At 41.6% G+C, this 5,780-nt stretch overlaps 1 long non-coding RNA gene across 2 annotated transcripts in view; it reads left to right on the forward strand.

Moving 5' to 3' along the window:
* Positions 1 to 1,572: 1,572 nt before the first annotated feature.
* LOC109291622 overlaps positions 1,573 to 5,780 on the forward strand; it is a 5,677-nt gene continuing 1,469 nt past the window's right edge. Inside the window, exon 1 of one of the 2 annotated variants that reach the window (XR_002095914.1) lies at positions 1,573 to 1,724. This is a non-coding gene — a long non-coding RNA (uncharacterized LOC109291622). Of the gene's footprint in view, positions 1,725 to 2,100; positions 2,203 to 5,780 lie in introns of those variants that run through there. The other variant, XR_002095913.1, reaches the window with a different exon arrangement.

Raw genomic sequence — 5,780 nt, forward strand, 5'->3', positions numbered from 1 at the left:
TTTTCTTCCCAAGGTGGAGAACCTTGCATTTTTTGGTGTTAAACACCATCAGGTTCTCATCCGCCCATTTCCTGAGCCTGTCAAAGTCAGCCTGGATTGCCCTCCTGTCCTCAGGTATGGATGCTTTACCCCAAAGTTTGGTGTCATTGGCGAACTTGGCTAGTCTGCTTCTGATACCAATGTCACATCATTAATGAAGATGTTGAATAGTAGAGGCCCAAAAACAGAGCCTTGAGGGACCCCACTGGTCACAGCACACCACGACGATTGACTTCCATCAACCATCACCCTCTGAGTCCTACCACGGAGCCAATTCCCCAGCCAGCGGATCGTGGTGAGGCCAAGGCCGCAGATAGCCAGTTTTGCTTAAAGGTGATCATGGGATACCAGATCAAAGGCTTTTTTTAAAGTCAAGATATACAACATCAATCTCTTCTCCCTTGTCCAGGTGATAAGTCACCTGGTCGAGAAAAGAAATTAGATTGGTCAAGCAAGACCTACCCGTGGTGGTTATCCCTCAGGATGCTGCTATTGGCCAGTCTGTTAAGAATGGCCTCTTTGATAATCTTTTCTAAGATCTTCCCTAAGATAGAGGTCAGGCTGATAGGCCTATAGTTTGCAGGATCCACTTTCCTCCCACTTTCTTGAAGATAGGCACCACATTGGCCTTCTTCCAATATTCGGACACTTCACCAGAGCGCCAGGAGTTCTCTAAGATGCATGCCAGGAGCTGAGCTATGATGCTCGCCATCTCCTTCAGTTCTCCCATCTGGTTTAGCAGGGGTCCAGTGTTGCCCTTGCATTTCCTCCAGCTTCTCACATATCTAAAAAAAGGACTTTTTTTTCTCCTCAATACTCATAGCTAGTTAAAGTTCAGTGACGGCCTTGGCTTTCCTGGTTCGCTCCTTGCAGGTCCAGAGCAGTGCAAAGCATTCCTCCTTGGAGGTGGATCCAGTCCTCCATCCTTTGTAGGTCTTTCTTTTTAGACGCAAGTGATCTGCTAGTTCCCTGCTGAGCCAAGAGGGCTGCTGTGCCCTTTTGCTGCCTTTCCTTTGAGATGAGATAGACTTTGCTTGTGCATTCAGGATCGCTCCCTTGAGGAGCAACCACTCATCCTGAACTCCCCTCCCCTTCATACCACTTACTGGCAGTCTGGTACTGTTCTAGAAATTATGATCATAGGGGATGCTTTATAAATGCAGATAAGATAAATGATTATAGGGATGACCATAAGCAGCGGAAGGCTGGGGCTAACAGGGCTTAGCCTCCCCAAAACTGGTCCGGCAACCACTGCTGCCATACCACTGCACCCTGCACCCCTGCCACATAGTCCTCGACCATCATGCACACAGCACTAGCACGTGCTGGATCCAAAACAGCCCTGCAGGAGAAAGGGGCAGTCAGGCAGGTGTGATCTGTACTGCCCAGCCCAATCATAGTTATCCTCGTAAGCAGCAGTGGAAAATAAGAAAAGCTTTGCCAGATTGGCAGGAATACAATACTAACAATCTGTGGAGGAAGACATATGGAAAGTTCCTTCTATGCACAGATCTCCTTGCTCCTCCACAAAAGCAGGTCAGCTCCAGTTCATAGCACACATTACCAGTCTCAGATCCAAAAGATGTTCTCTGGGAAGGCAGAGAAATAATGAAAGATGTGCATTGTCTACCCACCAAGCTCATGAAGAACCTGTAAAAAATTAATGCAGCCTGAGGTTTCAATAGGTATGGAAATATGATAACATCTCTACTGACTACAAAGGTATCTGAATCTTCTTTGACTTTACAAAAATTGATCCTTATTCTGTGAAAAACTAATAAAGTTAAGATTTTCATCTTAGAATTTCTTTTCCTTTTTATTTTATTTTTTTTAAATAAGAACTGTCCTGTGATCTGGGTCAGGTAGAAGGAAATAGTTCAGGGATGCATCTGGTTTTAAAATCTAGGGAGAGCAATATAAACATAAGGACAGAGCTGGAACTGTTCAGTACACACTTTTTTTGCTGACATCTGATGTTTGCTAGAGTTAATATAATCCTATCTCACTTTACAAATTAAGTGCAACTCTTATTACATTCTCCTTTCCTGCATGTCACTTAGCTCTGTTGAAGCACGGTCCAGAATCCTGTCTTCGCAAGCTTTGTCAGCAAGCATTCCACTGAGTTAAATCCATGGCTTCTGTGTCCCACCCTCCTGAATTTAGGTTAACAAACATTTCTGTTTAAATTAAATAAAACATTTTAAACAGCATTTGAAATGCATTTAAGTAACTTTTCAAACAAAAAGTAATATTAACTATCATTCTTCCTATACTGCCTTTGACAAACTTCTGCAGCTCCCACTCCATGCACAATCGTGAAAGGAGGGTTTGTTGTTGGCATTACAATGGAAAGATTTAGCATAACAATTACAGTTGCATACTTTAGCGTACACTTAGAAACATATTTTTCCCCTTCTGATCTGTTGCAGAAAAAATTGAGTGTGCAATAGTTTCTTCAGTGTCTGAAGCGACAATGTCTCTGTCCAAAGACAAACATTTTTGTCATCTTAGTGAAAACAGTGTAGTGGTTCTTTTTAGTTAGCCATATTCAAGCCCTTTGCTAACAATGACTTGGTCTCATGTTGTATATGGTTAGCTAGGGAATCTGTCATTAGCCCGAGTGTCACAGGTTTTGAGACATCAGTTTATACAATAACAATTTTTTTGATTTCTATAAACTCCTCATGTAGTAGAGCAGTGTTACCATATTACCACAGACCCAACCAGATCAGATAAAAATATATACACCTTACTTCACTAGGTTGTGTGCTTCAAGAAAATCTGCTGAGCATACTTAATAACTGCCACAGAAGTCCTCTCCATGTTCCTTGCTGCTGATAGCACAAACAGATGATTCAGACATCATAATTTCTCATTTCTATGAACATACCTTTCTACTGACTTAGAAAAAAATGCTACAGCATAAGACTTGAGGATTACATATTCATGGAGAAAATATTCACCGACCAAAGTGCTCAGTTAATGAGATTTATCTGGTTGAAAATAGGTTTATAGGTAGGATTAGGATGGTAGTTAATGATCAGGTGAATAATGAGTTACAAATGTAACACCATCTGCAATGGGTAAGAACACAAAGAACTATCATATACTGCATAAAAATTACTAAAATCTATTTTAAAAGTCAATTCACTGAAATAGTATTTGTTCAGTTTCTTCCAAATGTTCAGGAAAATACGTACTTCAGCATGAGAATTATTAACCTCAACATTTGGAAAATTAATGAGCTTTGAAATTTAAATAGATTTGCTTCTAGAGGGAAGCATGAAAACAGTCTTTATGATGAAAATAATGGAAAACATTGCAGCCTTAACTCTGGAGAGACTGGCACTGTCTATAATGTAATGATGCACTTTAATCTATTGATTGCAGCGCAGACTTCAGCATCATTACAGTACTCTATTCCTGTTTGTAGTTCTGCCCATTGTGAACTTCAACAAGCCTCTTAAAAACATGGTACTTCAATATCTCTGTTTGAAGGATGAGTCTATCAATGCTTATCTCCTTGAGTTCAAATGCATTTGGGGCAGTTATACCCACCTGGGACCTAATTAGATGCAAATTAGCTTACTTTGGTTTAGTCACTTAAAACTACAGTGGATTAGTGAAATAGTTTGTACTACCATCTGTAAAAACAGAAAGCTACTGGAGCTTCAATCAAGCTTTATAGTTGGAAAAAAGCTGGACACGCTGTTGAAGTACAGACAGAGCACAGCACCACCACCTGCTGTCCATCCAAGAATGCAGTACTCTGAAGGGAGCTCTTTTTAGGGCTTTGTAGCTTATAGGACTCTCTGTAGCTCTCTCTAGCTCCCTGCCCCCCTCCCAAACTGTGTGTTGCTGCATCCTTTTTGCCTGCAATACCACTAATCTCACAGGTAGGCAACCAGTGGTCCTTCACTGGGGCTCTGTGCAGGGACAGGGGAGTGGGACTGACAGGAGGAAAGGTGGAGGGTAGGCTGGGTGAGTAGCATGGTGGAGGGTGTGGTCAGGGGGTTTCAAGGTCTGGGGGTAAGTATGGGACCTCTGGAGGATGGGGGAGCATGGTATAGAATCACTGTTGCAGTCAAGCAGGGTTTCTGAAGTCAAACTTTTTTTTTACTGATTATTTGCAAAATTTTTGACCAACGACCAAATACTTTTAATATGTTTGGTGTTAAACACCTAAATCTGAACCCAGCTCTTGTTCAGAGTCTAGCAGAAGGGTTGCAGTTATATTATGTAAGATATGTGCCAGTAAAAATATATATGTCAGTAAAAATGTTTGGTTGCCAGTAAAAGTTAGCAAATTATCAGTAAGGAAAAAAAGAATATAAAAAAATTGTTGTGGTTGGCCACCCTGATCCTACTGGTCCAGCAAGCAAAGAGTTGACACTGACCCTGCATATTAGTCTTCCATGTTGTATTGTCAGTAGACTGCTAGGCTGGTTTAGAATCTTTACACTGCAGATTTGCTTCATTTATTTGGCTGCAGCTAATTAGATAAGACTAAAACACACAACTAGCAATAACTACTATAGTAGTTTAGAGCCACTAATGTGTTGTCTTTCTGCTTGTGATGAATGCAGAGAAAGGAATTGGATTAGGAATCTGGTAGCCGATAGTGATGTTTGTTCTTCCTCTGGGAGTGAACAAACTAACTTAAAAGGAAGGTCCCAGGCTAGCTCAGGGGCTAACTAAACTAAACAAAAATATTTAATGCAAGTTAAAACTCTGGATCAGAGCAGAGAATGTATACATGTACTCTTAGAACAATAACTTCATCCCACTCAGTAGCTGGTTGACCAAGGGGTCAGCCAAACAGCATTCAGATTTTCTCTCTTCCGTATTGTATATCTGTTCCCAAAAGGAGATTATTTTAAGAATATTTACATGGATTTGTCACAGCTACCGCCCCAGGGTTGTGGAATAATTTCTTTTCAGGACCACAAGCTAAAACAGAAGTGAAGTCTACGAAAATAAGAGCATTGCCTGACAGAATGCACGTACTGAACTGGGCAGTTACAGGAAAGCTGCTGTCAGTCATTCAGCTCCCTCCCAACTACTACCAGCAGAATGCAGAGGAGTGCAATACAAAATGGTGCAATGAGATAAAAGAAAATATGGAAGTTTCTACATTCATCAAGAAGAAGCAGTCACTGATGATGCATGTCCAGCCTGAGACAAACTGAGGCCCAGGGACTTGAAAGAGGAGACTTGCTAGTTCCAAACTATATTAGTGAATGGGTGCTAGGTTGTTTTCTTTCATCATTCTGTATGGTATATAAAAGTCTGCATGATTTTTTTCTAATCTTAGAAATATCGGGAATGGTAAGTGACTTACTGACAGAGCTACATACATAGAATAAGAGCTCTCTTGGGGTCTGTACTGCAGCAGCACCTTGTCCCAATTGGACTGTTGAGTCGGGGACAAAAGTTTCATAGAATCATAGTAGGGTCGGAAGGAACCTTGCAGATCTTCAAGTCCGACCCCCCGCCTGGGCGGGAGAAAAAACTAGACTCAAATGAGTCCAACCAGGTAGGCATCAAGCCTCTTCTTAAAGATCCCCAGGGTAGGAGCCAGCACCACTTCCCTAGGAAGTTGGTTCCAGCTCCTAGCCGCCCTAACTGTGAAGTAATTCTTGCGGATGTCTAATCTAAACCTACTCTCCAATAATTTGTGTCCATTGTTCCTTGTCATGCCAGGTGGCGCTAGGGGAAACAGTGTCTCCCCCAAACCCTTC

Source organism: Gavialis gangeticus, unplaced genomic scaffold (assembly GCF_001723915.1).
Source record: "Gavialis gangeticus isolate Ggan-Ray unplaced genomic scaffold, GavGan_comp1, whole genome shotgun sequence".
Lineage (NCBI taxonomy): Eukaryota > Metazoa > Chordata > Crocodylia > Gavialidae > Gavialis > Gavialis gangeticus.